Below are 20,032 nucleotides of genomic sequence, written 5' to 3' on the forward strand. Positions count from 1 at the left end.
TAAGTGCACATGTTCCACTTTGGTGGCCTGGCATTTGCCAGTTTGGATCCTGGGTGCACACATGGCACTACTTGGCAAGCTATGCTGTGCTAGGCATTCCACATGTTAAGTAGAGGAATATTGGCACAAATGTTAGCTCAAGGCCAGTCTTCCTCAGCAAATAGAGGAGGATTGGCAGCAGTTAAAAAAAAAAGAGAGAGAGAAAACTGAAGAAAATAATAAAATGAGGGTTAGCTCTTAATTCTGTATGTATTAAATTGGCAAAATTAGTCAACATAATGTCAAAGTTAAAAAAAAGGGTTGTATTTGAAGAGTACTGTAGGAAAAGTATCACATCCACAAGTTTATTTGAGACTCAATGTGCCCACTGAACTGGTCATTAAAAATTTAGGAACAAAGTATGGAAGTGACGTTGAGAAATCTGTCAGAATGTACTTCATGAAGAGTATTTAATTTTGCTTAAAATATTCCATGATTTCCCATAGTACCAAGAATTAACTTGCTTTAACTATCCCATAATATCTCATGGCACAACTTACGTTAATTCCTTTATTTTTTTCACACAATTTAGTTCACGTTCATCCCTTCTTCTCATTCATGAAATCATTCAGCTGAACAATAATGTGATTGAGTTCATTCTGCTTGGGTAAACTAAGGATCCTGTAAGGAAGAAAAGAGTTTGTCATTTTCTTGATTTTCTATTTGGGTACATTGTTAGAAAACTTGCTGATTATTAGACCAGCTAGGCACATGGAAGTCCAACGTACTTCTTCCTTTTCCACTTATCCTTATCTGACACCTGCTTCTCTACGTCCATATCCTCTAGAATGATTGTGGCTGACCTTTTGAAGAAGACCACTATCTGTTTCAGTGAGTGCATGATCCATGTGTTTTTAATGAATTACTTTGGTAGCCTAGAGATATTTATCCTAATTCTCATGGCTTTTTACTGCTCTTTAGCCACCTGTAAGTCCCTGTGCTACACAACTAAGATGAGTTATCAAGTCTGTGGTTCACTGCTGGCTGTGGCCTGGGTGGGGTCCTGTGTACGTTCTTCAGCTCAGATTTTTATGACCTTGAGTTTACCTTTTTGTGGTCCCAATGTGATTGATCACTATTTCTGTAACTTGCAGCCTTTGTTGAAACTTACCTATATGGACACCTACGTGGTAAATCTACTCTTAGTGTCCAATAGTGAGGCCATCTGTATGGTGAGTTTTGTCATGATGATGTTCCCCTATGTTATCATCTTGTGTTCTCTGAGAAACAACAGTGCTGAAGGAATAAGAAAAGCTTTCTCCACCTGTGTCTCCCACATCATAGTGGTCATCGTGTTCTTTGGTCCTTATATATTTATATAATCATACCCTGCAACCACCTTCCGCATGGACATGATGACACCTGTCAATTGGAAAACCTTTGTTCAAGCTTCTGATTTGTACACTGAGAAATGGAGAAGTGAAAAATGCAATGAGAAAGTTGTGGAACATGAAGTCCATCTCAGATGCCAAAAGAAGAATGGGAGTTTTAAATTTTTCTTAATAGTTTGGATTGACCTGAAAGTTCATAGAGAATATGATATTCTTATTGTGGAGTTTTACAATCCTAATTTGAGGCACGAGAGTTACTTCCTTCAGGAAAATAAAAAATGTGAGCCCATAAGCTAGTTAGTATCGAGTCAAATTTATGAAGGGGAAGTGACAGCACCAGGTATAGTCTGGTATGGAAGGCCCATTGCTTTAGTGGTTCACTGCTGTTTCTCTGACTTTTGCCTTCCCAGTGTCACCTATGGTTTTTATCTAGTGTTTTAGCTGTTCTTCATAATGGTGAGTACTGATGCTTTCTGCTTCTAGATTAACCTCTACCCCATGCTTACCTCTACAGCCTAGCTACTTTTACCTCTTCCAAAGGGTTTCATTTATTAGACACTTCTGTCTTGACGCATTTGATCATCAACTTTCAACTTAATTGTTCTTCCTGATTCAGCAGAAAGTATCAGATTCAAGTAACTGTAAAAAGTCCATGTTGCAAGGAACAAGATAAAATCTAGTAATCCTCTTTCCAGTTCTTGAGCATTTACTGCAGATTCTAAGCTTGCGTTTACTTAGCTCTTTCTCGAACTGTGAGACTATGCACCGTCCTGAGGTAGGTCTTGGATCTTAGGAAGGCTGTGACTGTTGGTTTTGTACTCAGAATAGCATTCTTTTGGTAAAATCTACTTTATACTCCCAACTTGATTCTTTCTTCGGGGCTGGGGGTGGTATTAAGTTTTCTTTTGAATCATGAGAATTAATTGTAGCATAGCTGGCCCAAATATTAACGTGGTCTACAAGTAGAGAGAGTAATCAATTGATGTTACTGAATTTTAAAATATTAATGGAAAAAAACAATGAATGAGATAAACTTAAGAAGGATATTTATGTTTCAAAATGGCAATATTTACATGACAGTTATGAATTATAAATTTCCTTTCTGAAAAAGGCAAAACTGTGGGAACTGTAAAAACCAGTCATTGCTAGGGATTCAATGAGAGAGGAGAAGAGATGAATAGATGGAGCACAAGTCATTTTTAGTGAAGGAGAACAAATATTTATGATACTGGAATGATGGAAACATGACATATTGCATAACCCAAACCCCATAAAACTGTACAATACAAAGTGTTAGCCCTAATGTAAACTATGAGCTTTAGTACAAGTGTAACAATATTGGTTTACCAATGTAACAAATGTACCAAACTGATGCTATATGTCAGTAAATGGGGAAACTGAGGGGGACAGACAAGATATGTGGGAACTCTCTGTATTTTTTGTGAAACTTTTCTGTGAGCCTAAAACTGCACAAAAAATAAAGTCTATTTTAAAAAGTTACATTCACAAGGTAAAATTTGCCATATCACCATGATTTAAAATATTTTATGTGAATTATTTATGTAATTTATTATGTAATAGAAGTATATATTATTAAGCCACATATTTATATCCCCAAGTTTTTTAGTTTACTCTTCTATGGTATATAAATACCATTAATGAATATACATAAGATTGTGTTTTCTGTATGAAAACAATCCTTAATTGAGATATTATTATATAATTGCAAGCAGTAACTTAAATGATGTTACTGATCATGGATAATTTGCATATATATGCGTATATTTGCATGTGTGTATATATATGCCATATCTTCTTTATCCATTCAACCACTTAGGTAGTTTCCATAACTTGGCTATTGTAAATAATGCTGCAATGAACATGCAGGTGCATATATCTTTTCACATTAGTATTTTTGATTTTTTGGGATACAGATCAAGAAGTGGAATTGCTGGATCAAATGGTAGTACTACTTTTAATGTTTGAGGAAGCTCCACACTGTTAAAAAATTTTTTAAAAATCTAACTATATGCTATCTACAGGAGACCTATTTTAAATTTAAAAACACACATAGACTGAAAATGAAATGATAGAGTAAGATATTCCACGTAATTGGTAACCAGTAGATGGCAGGATGACTAAACTATTATCATATATAAAATAGGCAAAAGAGGCAAAGAAAGTCATTACAAATGACAAAGAGTCATTTCCATAGGAAATTATAACAAACATAAATATATATGCATCCAAAATCAGAGCATCAAAATACATAAAATGTATATTGATGGATCTGAAGGGATAAATACACAGGAATACAACAACAATAGAAGATATTGATATCCCACTTACAAAAATGGACAGAACACTTAAACAGAAAATCAATAAGGAAAGAACAGACTAGAATAACACTATTGATGAGATGTACCACTAGACTCATCCAGAATATTCCACCAACAGTAGCAATAGTCATATTCTTTTAAAGAGCACACGGAATTTTCTTCAGGATAGACCATATGTTAGGGCACGAAATAAGTCTTAACAAACTTAAGAAGATTGAAATCATTCCAAATATCCTTTCTGAGCACAGTGGAGTGAAACAAGAAATCAATAGCAAGAGAAAAGAGAAGAATTCACAAATTCATTGAAATTAAAATAAAACACTCTTGAATAAGCGTTGAGCAAAACAGGAAATCAAAGGGAAATTGGAAAATGTCTAAGACAAATTAAAGTGAAAACATAACATACCAGCAATTATAGGATGTCCCAAAAGTATTGGTAAGAGGGAAGTTTATAGTGATTAACACCTAAATTTTTTCTTATTTATTTATTTGTGGATGTACATCATAATATATTTTGAATTCTGTGTAGATTACATCATGTTCACCACCAGAAAACTAATTATATTCCATCCCCTCAAATGTGAGCCTAATTACCCCTTGTGCCCTCCCTCTCGTCCCCCATGGTAACCACCAATCCAATCTCCAATGCTATGCGATTGTTTGTCATTGTTTTTATCTTCTACTTATTAATGTGAGCATGTGGAATTTGACATTCTCCCTCTGACATATTTCACTCAGCATAATACCTTCAAGGTCCATCCACGTTGTCACAAATGGCTGAATTTCATCATTTCTTATGGCTGATTAAAGTCAATAAATTTTTATTTAGGGAATTTTACATATAATTCCTTCCACTGCCCATCAAGCTTACTTTAGTTCCACCAAAATTTGAGTCAAGATTCATCTACGCAACAGTCCTTTTACAAAGACCCTATGCTTTTTTTTTTAAGATGAAGTATATCTAATATATAACGTGGTGTAAATTTAAGGTGCATATGTTAAGTTGGTACATTTATATATTATAATATGATTCCTTTAGGAAAGGAAGAATTTAAAAAATGCAGTGAGAACACTGCTATATCAGTGAATGGAAGTTTTACCATTCTGTAATGAATGTAGAGAAGTCTTTAAGAAGACTTGTAATAAACATTTCTAAGAATGATAAAAAAGATAAAAATAAATAAACAAATAAATATAACCCACGTTTAATCCAGAATTGTCATGTTAGTCAGCCCACAATTTTTTAGTTGAGTTTGTTTTATCTCCACTTGAATATGGATATACTGATGACACACTTCAAAAATGTCCCACCTAGAAACTTTGGGAATTAATTTCTTCAAGAAATTTACTTTAGGGTCTTCTAAATATGAATTAAGTTCAAATCATATTCACTCCTAAGCTTCCACACCAAAGAATAGTACAGATATTTAAGATGCTGTCAATACCTAAGATTAAAAAAAGTCAACTATTGGGTCTTTTATACTTTTAGGAACTCCGTATTGTAGTTCTTTCCCACAGATATAACAAATAGTTCTGTGAGTAAAGCAAACCACATATTTACTTGACAAGCCATTTCCAATAATGTGAGTCTACAGAAAAAGCCCCATTGGATAGACCTCAATTCAAGATTTATATTTTGCCAGTCCGCGTTAACGTCTCCCATAATGAAGTGCTCCCATGGTTCACATTTGTACTTAGCAGCAAAGTCCTGCAATTTCTCATGCATTTCATTTTATCCTAGAGCAAGAATGTACATTCTTGCTTAGACTTTCTTGCAGCTTTCCCCTGGTTAGCTGGTTGGAAGCAATAAGGGGTGTAGGAGGAAGCCCACGAGGAAAGCAAATACCATTGCATGACAACTTCTTCAAACAAGATAATGGCATGGTGTCTAGGCTAAGGAAGACTGTTCTTTCCTCTCTTTCAAGGGAGAGGAAGCTACTTACAATAATAAGGAGGATGCAAGATAATTTGTGATTTCATGTTTTTCACCCTGCCGTGCACAATTATGTCTGTCTAGATCTCAGAGCCCCACTCTTTTCTTATCAGAATACTGACTTCAACAAAAAATTCCTAGTTAGGTTGCATATTCAGCCATCTTTACAGTTCTGTCATCTTTATTATAAAATCCTGGACAAAAATTAGACCAGAATTTCTGTGGGCAGGAGACGTGGTGACAGTGGGCATGGAAGCTCTGTGTTAAAAGTATGTCCACAAGACATATTAGATAGAGTGTATCTCGGGAGGCACCTAAATTGGATCCAATATACACCCCTTTTCATAATTACTTTGTCTTGAAATAGAAGACATCAACTAAAACTATGCCAACTGGAATTGACTATTTTGCAAAGCTTACAAGAGCAGAATCAAACTCCAGCAGCTGTGACCAATAATAAATGCTTGAGATGAAGGAGGCTTGAAATTCATAGGATCTGAAAAAAGTAATGTATATATGTCACTATAGTTTATTGTGGAATTCACAGTTTTACATTCCCAGATGGAGAAATAGATGCTCATTTTCTCAAGCAAAAGAAATTCTAAAGTTCCTGGTACAATAAAATTAATATAAAACTAGTAATCTTAATATAATTAAGTAATTTATAAATAGAGATAGAAGTTCCAAATAAAGAAAAATACTCCTTGAATTTTCTCTATGGATAAAAATAAAAATAAGAATAGAATTTGAAATCAGAAGATTCTTACTGTTCATACAATTAGTCTGTGGTGTTGATGGATGGTGACAAATGGTGATATCCATCTCCATTGCATAAACATAGTTTTCATTCAAATATCTCAGTCTCATTCAAATTATTCTCTTTTCTGGATTATATTAAATCTAAAATAATTCATATCAGTGATGTAACTCTTCTGCTCCAAAGCCTAAAAATCCTCCTCTGGTTACAATATTATTTCTTTAATCAATTCTTATTTTCAAGTTCCCTACTATCAATTGCATATACTCTTCTAGGCCATATAAATATATCCATATTAATTTGGGCCGTCTATGCCATAATCATAAGAACCTGATCTTATGAACAAATTATTATAATTTGGATGACTCAAGAGAAAACTTAAAACTTCCCCAAAATTAGAATGGATCATTTTAGAAGCAAAAAGTAATTTTTACAAACAGAATAATATTGAGTATAACCTAAATAATCAGAACATTCCTAAGATAAAAAAGACTCCTTCAGAAGGGTGACTGTTCTCACAGTGTTCTGTCACTCTTCTAGAAGGATCTTAGTAAACATATGATAATAATTCAAAGTATAACCACAGGACATAGAAGAGAGATTATCTACATTACATGCCTTGTCCTTTACAACATGAAGCTTCTATAATTATTTAAATCTGGTGCTTTCTTTGAGTCAGGAAGAACAACCAAGTTGAAGGTTCATGATAGACATTATGATCCCACAGTATTTAATAAATGAACAGTTTGGAGGAAACCTTGCCAGGCTGTGGATATAAGCATATAGAAGTGTAAGCATAAATAGAGAACACAAAGAATCAATATGAGGAAAGGCAGAGATAATGCTAGATCACAACACAGTGCTATTAGGCAGGCAAGAGAGGCAGAGTAAAGCATATGTCTTACATGACGGTTCCTACCTGGGGCCGTCTCTTTTTCTATAGAAAATTGACTCAATGCTAATCAGTATATGTGTTCATATTTCCTATCTTCTTGAAGAAACTAATTCCTATGCCCCACCTTAGGATAATGTTAACTCTGCAATAAGAGGATAATATTCTCTATGGACTTTTTAGATCAATCCTAATGATAAAGAAAATTTGAAACTTCTATTCATCATTTGTTACCTGAGATCAACTTCATGTTCCATGTTTTCCTCAAGGCATTTTTCACTTCTACATTTCTCAGTGTATAAATCAAAGGTGTTCCAATTGTATAAAACACAGCTATCATCTTGTCCATGGAGAAGGTGGTTACAGGCCGTGTGTATATAAATATGCAAGGACCGAAGAACAAGATGACCATGATAATGTGAGAAATGCAGGTTGAGAGGGCTTTTTCCTCCCTTCAGCACTGTGGTTTCTCAGAGAATGCAAGATGATAACACAGGAGAACATCACCATGACAAAACTCACTGTACAAATGGCCCCACTGTTGGACACCAACAGTAGATTGACCACATAGGTGTCTGTACAGGCAAGTTTCAACAAAGGCTGCAAGTCACAGAAATAGTGATCCATCACATTGAGACCACAGAAGGGTAAACTCAAGGCCATAAAAATATGAGCTGAAGAATGTACACAGGACCCCACCCAGGCTACAGTCACCAATGCACCACAGACTTGATGGCTCATGATGATCGTGTGGTGTAGGGGCTTACAGATGGCCACATAGCGGTCAACAGCCATGATAATTAGGATGAAGATCTCCAGGAAGCCAAAGAAACGTGATGAAAAGATTTGCATCATGCACTCATTGAAAGAGATAGTGGTCTTCTTCAAAAGGGCATTCACAACCATTCTAGGGCCTATGGATGTAGAGAGGAAGGTATCAGATAAAGATAAGTGGAAAAGGAAGAAGTACACTGGACTTCCAAGTACCCGGCTGGTCTTGTTGGTAGCAATAATCAGAAAGTTACCCAGCGAAGTCCCCAAATAGATAAGTAAGAAAGTGACAAACACTATTTTCTTCCTAACAGGCTCCTGGGTTAACCCAAGCAGAATGAACTCAGTTGCATTATTATTCAGCTGCATGATTTCTTGAATGAGAAGAAGGAGTGTGAAATGGTTCATCTGCAAAATATAAGGGAATTAATTCAGGGTTGTATGTGTAACATATAGTGTGATATATGATGTTATGGAATATTTTAAGAAAAATAAGTGTTCCTTATCATGGGCATTTTAGCTGTTGCTTCTTATTTACTTACCTCAACATTTTGTTCCACAGTTTGTAATGTGGCTCCATTTTATTATTAAATTAATTGTTTTTCCATATTTAATAAATTGACATCCATGTTTGGATGGTGTATCTCTTGGGATTTTGGATATATCTGACTACTTTTGGAAGCTCATAATATAAATGGAAAACTAAACCCCAGCCCCAACCCATGAAGAATACCTTCTTTACACATATATTTATCATTGTATATTTGTTACACATAATTCTAGAAATGTCTACTTTTTAATATATATTATGTGTCCCTTCACTGGATGCTAATTTCCAGATGTTAGAGCTTGAAAAGAGAAACAGGAAGTACTTATATCCTCTAAATAATATGATGTTACCTTGTGGTGCTATGATATTTAGTATTTGATAATACGAATGTAGAGAAGTGAATATTCTTTAATAGTTGGCAATATCTCAAATATCCTTATTTCTATTTTTTCCTTTTTCCCATTTCTGAAAGACATCCCTTAGAGGACCCAAAGTCCCTAAGGTTGCATAAACATGAAAGAGGGGTGTTATAACTCAACAGTTCTTGTTTTCATAATTCAAGTGTTTAACCTAAACATTTTACATCTGTGATGTAAAGTGATTTTGGGAGGACACCACGCAGTTCATGTAGGATCAGATGATGGTTGTAATCTCCAGTAGAGTTTGTATTATCCAAGCACCTGAAAACTCCTTTGTTCTTGTAACAAACTAGAGATTCATAGGAGGGAAGGAGATATAATTTTAGACAACAAGAGTAGTGGACAGTCAGTAACACTTCATTCAATTTATTTCTGTCCTGGCTAAGTCAATGATGATTTAACTTTGAAATTTAATTTATTTCAATGAATATTTCTCTTTTTTCAAACTTAGAAAGGAATACTATCACTGCCTTCACTTCTAAGAAGAAAACTTTTTATCTACATCTTTCTTTTCAAGATAATTTTGAAAGGGACTATATGCAAGTAAAAAGTTTGGAAGGTTTACGTATCTCATTGTGTTCCTCTTCAATCCTTCAATACACTGTCTTGAAAGTTGTAAGTGGCCAAAGCACAGACTATGATAGAGTAAACAGATGCAAATTTCCCTTATACATCTTTTCCTCTCGCTTGGTAAGCTTTCTTCTCCTGAGCCCACTTGAAATATACCTTATGTTCCTCCAAATCAAAAACTACTCTCAGGAAAGTGTCTGATGAAGTAATTTATATTAGGATACCAGATTTTTTAAAAAACTCTCTTTGCACAATGAAACTTTTGACAAAGATCTTCAACTATGAGGAAACTGATCCTTAGTATCTTAATCAAAACCATAAGCTCATTCTTTCCTTCTTAATTTGAAAGAGTGATCCATCATGAAATATTTGTACTTGGAATTAAGTCCCATAATTGTGGCCACTCCTTTGAGTGTCTGACTTTTGATTTGTGCCATCAACCCAATTATAATGTTCATTTCTAGAACAACTTTATTTTATTTTATTGTCTTGCTAAGTAATATTTGCCCTGAGATAACATCTGTTGCCAATGTTACAGGTATCTTTTTTTGTTTGAGGAAGATTGACATTGAGCTAACATGTGTGCCAGTGTTCCTCTATTTTTGTATATGCAATGCTTCCACAGCATGGCTGATGAGTAGAATAGGTCCAGATCCAGGATCCAAACCCACAAACCTGGGCCACTGAAGTGGAGTACGTGGAACTTTAATCCCTTGGTCGTGGGGCTGGCTGTAGGAACAAATTTATTTATACATCTGGACATATATTGTTTAAGATAACTTAAGAATTATAAATACATATATTTTCATTAACTTAATAATTATGAGTTCTCATAAATATTTAGTCAGCAGTTCAATCAATACTCTCCTTCCTTCTTAGAATGTCACTTCATTTCTTAACTACTTCAAGTGTCCCAAAACTCCAGGACCCAACTGCTAAGAAACCTCTGGTGGCCTTCAGTGACGGCTTTATGATAAAAGAAATTCTGTCTCCTGTTCCCTAAGGGCTTCTTTGATAGCTTCTCTTATAATATTGCATAATATTAGTTAAATTCACTTGTATGTGCTCTCTCTTTAGCTTCCTTTTTGGAATAAAAATCTTTGAAAATTATGTATTCTCAGATTTTATTCTCCTCACTTCAAAACACAATGTCTTGTACAATGTAGGTGCTAAGTAAATGTTTTTAAATTGAACCTTCTCAATTACTTCTTAATATATTTATCTGATGGGTTTAGTGCTATTCTGATTACAAAATGCATTCACATCATTAATCTTCTGTGGCCTTCTATTATGCATGGTAGGCAGTCAAATATGCTCCCAATTTATAAATTCAGAAAAAAAACTGAGATGAATTTTAAATAACTTAGTAAATCATCTCCACAATCTGGAGTAGAAGATGGTGTAGTCTGAACAGCACCACATGGCCATGCAAGATTTGAGACCCTGACACCCATAAAAATGATCATCTTAGCATTTACCCATTTTTTATCATGAATCCTTGGCCCTTAAAGAATATGAGGAGAGCCTTGACATTTTTCATATCCTCCTGATATTGGTTATGTTTTTGTTCATGTCTTTGTGGATGATCATATGTAGATTTTTTCCAGAGGTGTGTTAATACCTTTCATTAGGTTCTCAAAGGAATCTGACACAAAAAATGGGTAACAATGATCTGAAGACAACACTAATAAAATAGCACAACTTAATAACTATTGTACTTACCTGAAACAAGTTTAGCCAACCTTAGAATGGCTAAATTTGTCAAAACAATAATAAACAAACAATGTGTTGGATGGGGAGGTAACAGAAAAGAGCTGAAAGAGAAGTAGAGAGATAAAGGTGGAAAATAGATGAGAGTGGAATAGAGTGTTAGGTGGATCTTTCTAACCTATCCTATCTGTTTTATTGCAGAGGCCACAGTAAGAATATTTACTCTCCTTAACAACTGTCTCTTAAACTATTCACCCCTCCCTGATTTGGTTACACTAGAATTCTATCTTTGGGAGAATCTCATTCTATGTATACACAAAATTTACCATTTTCTGTGGGAAGGTTAACAGGTTGACCCAAGATTCTTTATCCCTCAATAGCCCAAATTAAAGAATGAGAAAAAGCTCCCCTCCCCCACATATGGGACATTACCTTTCTTCTTCTTTACATAGTTTTTAGCCTGCATGTTGTCATTTCTGAATTTTCCATGAGTAGTGGTTATTCAGTTTTTCAAACTAAATCTGAGATGCATGTAAACTGCAAATTCTATTCTTATGATATCATTTTAGAAAGATGCAGAGATTAGTAATTCTATACTGTAACAAACAACATTATATTTAAAGCTGTCACTTGGAGATGACATTCTGCAGAAGTTATGTGAAGGTCACTACCTCTATTAACCTTTTCTTCAAGCTCTAATCAGGCATAGTCTTTTCTAACTTTTAATGCCCATAGTGAGGACTTATATTGCTCAGCTACCTTACATGAAAAGCATTTGTGAACTTTTTTACTCTGCCATCTCAAGAATCTGTAGTAAACCTTGGGGCATGGAATTCCTCCTTGTATCCACACACAACAATGGTGGCTTTTCACATACTTTGTGCTCATAACATAATTGTTGAGTTCAAAAGACCTTTTTATTCTAAAGCTTATATTTGATTCTATTTATTTACTATATTGAGTAAACTTTTTAAAAACATTATTCTTTTATCTGTTCCTTTATTCTTTTATCTGTTCCTTTATCAGAGGAAGTAGGAGCAATATAGACACACATAAAATATAAAGACTAATTTGCATTATTCTGTAATGATGCCTTTCTGGGCACAAAGATGTAAATAACCTGTCACTTATCTATTAGAACACTCTATAGTAGTGTCAAGTCTTTCCATCCCTTTTTGAAGGCAGCCATCCCACAGACTATTGGGAGAAAAATTCCCCGTCTTAATTCCTGAGGGAATATTTTGACATAATGATGTAAAATATAAGCATCCTAGAGAGTAGTATGCGCTAAAGTTTCCTTTTCTTTGCTAATCAGAAGCATCCCACATGCTGTAATAAATTTAACTTTTGATTTGTCTATGTAGCCCACAAAAGAGAAAGTGAACCCTCCTCATTCTCGGTATCCAAATACAAACAAGGGTTTAGAGGTATGATGTGTGTTATGCTGAGCAAAGATATCAGGGGAAGAAGAGGAAAACATAAATGGATGGCAGAGAGGGTGATAGAGAAGAGGAAGAAGACAAAACAGAGTCTTTGGTGGAAGAGGAAGTAGATCAGCAGGAAACTACTCTGCTCCCACCTAGTTCCCTAAATTACCCCTCTGTGCATTAGGAGAGATGCTTTCCTAGCTCTCGTAATTTATTTGCAAGTACAATCCAGGGAAGGCAGTATGGTGTCCCGCAATGAGAAGTTCTATTCTGTGTGCTATAGCCATTCTTCATGAAAGACCCACAAATTTATACTGAGAATTAACATGTATACTGAGCATTGAATAGATATCTCATATTTTTTTGAATTCATTTCTATTTATTTTGCTAATTAATGTTAGTAAACAGACACTTATTTTGGAATACATTTTATTGAAACAATGTTACTTCACCAAATATTTACTAAATACATTTTGTATATTAGACTCTATTTATCACCCTACATAAGTTATATCATTTCATTTACATAACTATTCAATGAGGTAGGTATTAACAATGACATTTCATATAAAAAAATAAAACTCACAGAAGTTAAGCAGCTTGCCCAATTGCATGTTTAATAAGTTCAATATGGAGATCTAATCACTCTCTTTTTCCGTGGTTTGTCTTCTTTCCACACATTTTCATGACACCAGCCCAAATTGAAAACCAGGTAGTACTAGACAGTGATGATGATGAAAAAAATTTCTAATGGCTAGCAGTGGTATCTCAGGTTGGGGAGTTTAGAATAATAGGGCAATGATGACAGGGTCAGGTCGAAATAGGATATACAAGGGAAAATGTTCAGTAGACAGTTGGCTTTTTTTTAAATTGTGAATCTCAAGTTAGGGCTGTAGAACTAGATTGGGAAATCTTTACTGGTAAATGATAGCTTAAATCATTAGATTGGGTGAGGTCACCCAAAGTAAATGGGTAGTTTGTAGAAATGAGCAAACGACAAAATGTAGAGTTTCACGAACATTTAAAAGAATTTTTGAAGACTCTTAAGAAGCATGCTTAAAGGATCATGAGTAAAATCATGAAAGCACAGTGATTTGAAATCCAAAGGATTAGTCTGTCAGGAAGAAGTGAGTGAATCTTCTGCATAAGAAGGCCACATGAGTACTAGTGTGTAAAACTCAGATACATGAACGTCCTGATTGAAATGATCAATCATTGAAAAATTAAAAATAGGAAAATGTTGCATAAAGTCCAGAAACCAGGAAAAAAATCCTATTTTATTCTTCAAACTCTTATTGAGTTCTGGAAATTGTAGATAGTCATCGAGGGTAGGGTTCATGACTATCTTGTTCTACAGCATATCTACAATAGTAAATATTTATAAACAACAGTTCACATTGTGCTTCAAATTATCAATTGTTTACTAGGTGAATGAATGATTAAAACAATTCAATCCTAATTGAAAATAATTTGAGTAACATGTTTTAATTACAGTTTCTGAAAAATTACCTGTGTAATGGTGAAAAATATAGGTTGAGATTCTCTCTGAACTACACTAAAACCACTAATTTAGGGCAGAAGTAGATGTGAGGTCAGGTCTTGGGAATACAACAAATACTCCTTTAGGAATCGCTTTCATTTATGTGCCTCAACAGCATTTAGAATCAACAGCCCTGGGAGACATCAGCTGGGACACTGAAAATGTCAGGTTGTTCTTATAATAGAGTATGATATTTCTCATGCTGTGGTGTGGAATATAGCCCCCAAAGAATGATGTATTCAACCTTTGGTGTATATTTGTTTTGCTATAAAAATGTCTAAATACTTCTGTAGATTTATCCTGCCTTCATCATAAGGATACTAAAGATGAGTTATAAAAAACTATCTTATAGGCCCTGAATTGATTGTTTTTGCTGGACACAAGTCCATTTTCCTTCTTGGAGTAACTGAAACTTGATTTTCTTCTGAGAAACCACAATTTCTGCCTTTTCATTACATAAGGTATGAGCAGTGCTATCTCTCAAAGATGGGTATCATTCCTGTGTGGTCAATCAGAAAGCATTTCCCCAGGTTGTAATGATTGGGTCATGCATCTATTAGCAAATAAGATGCAATCTCAGTACTTTTCTTGAATTATTGAGAAAAGTCTTTTTTTTCCCTAATAGAGTTTCTGAGAGTACAGATGTGGAACTCCTCATAATCTTACCATGAGTGGAGAAAGCCTGATTGAAAATGGAACCAACACAAAACGAAGCAGAGGCAACAGACAAGCAGAAGAAAGCGATTTTTATAATAGAATTCCAGCTGTAGAATTCACCCATTTCCAAACTTTTTTACTGTCTTTTATTTGATTCATTTTATATTACTGCCTTTTACATTTATTTAAATGATATAATGAATATCTGTAAGCTTACTACTATCCCAAGACGTTATCTACCTACCATTACCAATAATTAAATCAATTTTTAACCTTTTCCATATCCTGCCCCCTGCCCCACCCTAAAGATAGCCAATATCCTGATTTTTTAATTGTACAATTATCTTGCTTCCTAAAAGCAGAATATCTTTATCACGTACGTATTTTTTTAGTTTTTTCCTGGTTCTGAACTTAGCATACTATCTGCAGACTTCTAAGAGTTGTTTTATTTTTTCATCCACATTAAGGCTACTAACTTTTATATCAGTTGTTGAATATAGTTGTAGATTCATTTTCACTTCTATACATACTGTATTGCGTGATAATTTCAAAAAATTTTCATCCATTATCCTCTCAATTAGTATTTCATTACCATGAATAGTAATTACGAACATTTTTAAACATGTCCTCTAGAAATGTAATTAATATGTTGCAGGATGTGGCAATATTCAACTTTACAAGATAATGTAATATATTTCTGCAAGGAGTCCAGGAATTGCAGTCTAAACCAAAAAAGGAGAGGACTGGAATATTTACAAACACATCAAAAAACTATACATGATGAGTGAAGGATTAAGTAGATGACTGTTCTGTACTGTTGTTACTGTTTTAATTAAGAACATGAATAAATTCATAATACACAAAACAACCTGGGTTTATATTTTTTTTAACAAAAATTAAAAATGTCAATTCTCAGCCACTTTACCTGTGTCACACTAAGAATAAAAATTTTGTATGCTAAAATAGACTCACGTCCTGTGAAAGGAAGAGAGTTTCTCTGAGGCAGGAAGATGTCCCTTTATTTATCAATTATCATTAACATATGTGATCTAGAAAGTTAGACATGAGGTTTATGATTATTCTTATATTAATGAGAAGCATATTTATAAAAAGATTTCCATCTACACCTACATATCTACCTTAATTGAAGATAAGTTGTAGAGGTCAAGAGCGGCATGGCACTGAAGGAGTTAAGAGTATTGCGTGACATTATAAAATTCTTTGTTCCCTAGAATATAGCCTGGGCTCAAAAATCTAGCCAAGTAGAATAAGATCTTCTGTTTGAAAAATGATAATGACATGTGTCATGTTTGTTCTCTTATTGATTTGTTAAAGAGCTCCAAAAATAGATGAACTTTCAGAACCTTGTGTCCCAAGTGGACCCAGTTCCTTCTAATGGCAGACTCTGTCTGCAGATAATTTAGCCATAAGAAATCTCTTAAAAGCAAAGAATGTAAGACGGCCTAATTAAAGATAGATTTATCTTCATCTTATTTCATAATTTAAAAGCCCAATATGAAGAGGTGGGGGGAAGATGAATACATGAAGCACAGAAGATTTTTAGGGCAGTGAAACTCTGCATGATACTATAAGGATGGATACCTGGCATTATACATTTGTCCAAACACATAGAACGTACACCAAGAGAGAACCCTAAAGTAAACTAGGGAGTTTGGGTGCTTATGGTGTGTCAATGTAAGTTCATCAGTTGTAACAAATGTATCACACTGGTCAGGGATGTTGATAATGTTAGGGCAGGGGGTATATGGGAAATCTCTGTATCTTCCTCTCAATTTTGCTGCAAACTGAAAACTGCTCTGAAAAATAAAAAGTGATTAAGAAAAAAATCCAATATGATTTATTAGCTAGTGTATAGACTTTTATAGACATAGGCCAAGTGTTTCTCCAAAGTGTAATTTTTGGAGGTCATAAGCTATATTGAGGCAATGACAAGGAAGTAGTCTTCAGATTAGCCTTACTTATGGAGATTCCTTGGAATCACAGTACTTGCCTTTGGCTCATGAAGGAGGAAAGGACAACGTGCATTCCTTGAGGTACATGCCAATTGTGGTCAATATCTCCTGCCACCATGGACTCTTGGTCTCCAAGGCTGATGCAATGCTTTCATTATTCAGAGTGCTTGGTGCCAAAATCACTTCCACACTAATAGGCACTGTCGTTTATCAACTCCCCAGTGATAACTTCTTCTAGCAACAGTTTCTTTTCAAGAGGCTTCAGAGCTGAATCCTACTACTGAGCTACTGAAAATGGCTCTTACTAGCAGGTCCCAATGAACACAACATAATAAAATATCCTCTGAAGATATTACAACAGCCACCTTGAAAGGTGTCTCTGTCTCCAGTGCCCTGCCCAGTCAATATCTGTGACAGGCCTCTTTCCTTTATCTCCAATCCACAAGTTCATGACAACTCTCTGTCTTTACACAGAATCTCTTCCTGAGATCATTCTTCTCCATCTTCTCATCATTCAGAACATGGGCACAACAGCACTTCAAGACTTGTGTGTCCCTTAGAACTAAATTTCCATTGTTTACATATATGGTACCTAAGTGTACCTTTTTTACTGTGTAGATTGTTTCTCAAATTTGCGTATCTTGCAGAATACTTGTAAATAAGGATGCTCTGAAGTTCAACTTCAGCCTTGGCATTCAGCCCAAATCATTCATCAGCTTAGACTTCAGAATTTGAAACACTGAAGAGATAACTGCCTACATCAGTGTCATTGCTGACATGTCTGCCCTTTAGATATACGACTGATGGGTTACCACCATGTCCAACCTGCAGGATGGTACTATTACAAACTAGTCATGATATGCAGATTCATTGTCAATATGTGAATATTTACTCTCAAATATTGGTGAACATTCTATATATGGCTTGGAGACAATATCTCCTTATTTGTTCTATTTTTCATTTTGATTTTCTTTTGGATATGAAACATTAAGCAGAGTGACATTCTTACAATATTAATAATTATAATATTATACACTTTTCAAAAATGTGAACATAGACGTGATAACCACAGCTGCAACAAACAGTAAATCACTTCAGCAACAAGGAAATAGGATCACAAAGAAAAATAAAATTGCACAAATTTTTCTTCCTTTATTTTTCTTAATCTAACATCTCGCTGATAAAGAATGGAATCCTATTTTTTTCTTCTCACTTCAAATTAATAAAATTATCTGATAAGGCTCGAACAGTTCTGAAATATTTAAATTGTGATATTTAATTCTGTAGTATTTAAGTTGATTAAAATATGAAATTTATCTTTTGAAAATATTTTTACTTTTTATTTGGTTTAGACATTTGTAGAGAATGATGACTATTGGAAAGGGTCTTGGAAATTCCTCTATTGAGATGTTGAAGAAATTTTCCAGGATAGGGCAGAAAAAAGAGGAAGAGGAGAAATAAAAGCTAACAAACAGGACACTGAGTCAAGTTAAAAATGCACAGTCTTTGGAGGGAAGGAAAATAAACTCTTCTTGAAACTCCATGGGGATGGTGCTTGCTGTAGGTACCACTTATGGTACCCACAAAGATTTCCAAAATTATCTCTTGAGTATGCACCTCAGAAGGGCAAACTACAACAGAAATTAACCTATGGCTCCAAGCTACTGGAATAAGACTGAGAACTATCAATTGCCAAGATTTCTCTCCTTGCTGTGTGGCATCATAGAAAGATGCTAGCACACCTGAGTATGTAGGGAGGTCTCTGTGATATCAGTGGTCTTTAGTAAAATTAACCCATCATGGTGATATCTGGTATCATCTCTGTGGGGCACATAGTGTGGGGACCTAAGCCAGTGAGAACATGGCATCAGAACTCCCCACATTAGGTCCTAAGAATCCATAATGAAATGTGCTCTCAGATTGGAGTGCACTTTGGTGGAATTTATACTCATCATTTGTTTGCTTTTGGTCATCTTTGGTATTGGTGTTAACAAATTCTAACCTCAGGGCACATAGGTTCTTGGAATGGAAAAAAAAATTACATTCAAACCTCGAATGGCCATTTCTGCTCCCATCCAAGTTGTCAAAACAAACCAGCTGCCTAGGTGTAAGCTTGACCAATGACCTGAGCTAACATTTTTTCTAACATCTTTTTATTTTTACTCTTTGTATTATTTATTATGTCTGATTTTTTTGTTGTAAACTTGTACATTTTGGGAATTTTCCTCTTGATGACATTTTGAGATGGCACAGTGGGCACTCTATTTCTTTTTTCTAAATTTATCATTATCTAGTGTGAAGAATTTCCAGAGTGCTTTTTCTTGAAAGATCTCTGACCTAAATGAATTAAATACTTTAGAATAAAATAAAGTCCTTAAAAGTAATTTTTGCTAGTGTTATAAATGCTAAAAATCGAACTTTTATATGAAGATTAGAATTTTGACATATTCTAGCTATTATTAATCTCCTTGATTTAATTTTTTAAAAATATTTGGAAATATGTCTTAGCTAGAACAGGCTATAGCATTCTTCCCAAACTTGTATGTAGCCAACATATTCTCTTAATATTTCATTAACTGTCAATCTCTTTTCCTATTTAATTATTTGAAATCTCTTAATTGTCTTTGAGCTATTTAATACTACAGCTGTTATGACCATTGTTAATATTGGAGCATTGTACTCTTGCAAAAATAAATATATATACCTCTACTTGATTATAGAATGTCAACATGTAAAACATATATAGAGGCTCAGATTCTCAGAACTTCCCAACTGAAATCTTTCTCTGCCTCCTGAGCCCAATACACTTATTGGAGTCCCATCCCAGAGCAGCAGCTGCCACACAGGCCTGCTTCCCCAAACAAACCCTGCACCATCCTAGATGGGGCAAATGTCCTAGGGTTTTGATAACCCTTGGACATAAAAGGAATCAGTGAACAGTTAAATTTTCAAACATAAACATACTGGATCACAGGAACCTGAGATCTTCTGAGAACATGATGCTGGACTTTCTCAATCATTCATGTCTTTCCTCGAATACTCATATGACCAGAAGAGAGTCCCAAATTATAAAGCACAGGTCCTCCTCCTTGCTATAATTTCAAGAAAATCACCACTTTTACTT

The 20,032-nt window shown here is 34.6% G+C and overlaps 1 non-coding gene and 2 pseudogenes across 1 annotated transcript; 1 reads left to right on the forward strand and 2 right to left on the reverse strand.

The window, feature by feature from the left end:
• On the forward strand, positions 615 to 1,509 carry OR4C211P (olfactory receptor family 4 subfamily C member 211, pseudogene; annotated as a pseudogene).
• Positions 5,202 to 5,331, reverse strand: LOC138919298 (small nucleolar RNA SNORA18). Its single transcript, XR_011429359.1, has one exon. It is a non-coding gene; the product is annotated as a small nucleolar RNA SNORA18 (small nucleolar RNA).
• OR4C210P (olfactory receptor family 4 subfamily C member 210, pseudogene) lies at positions 7,515 to 8,431 on the reverse strand (annotated as a pseudogene).

This window comes from Equus caballus, chromosome 19, assembly GCF_041296265.1.
Source record: "Equus caballus isolate H_3958 breed thoroughbred chromosome 19, TB-T2T, whole genome shotgun sequence".
NCBI classification, from domain to species: domain Eukaryota; kingdom Metazoa; phylum Chordata; class Mammalia; order Perissodactyla; family Equidae; genus Equus; species Equus caballus.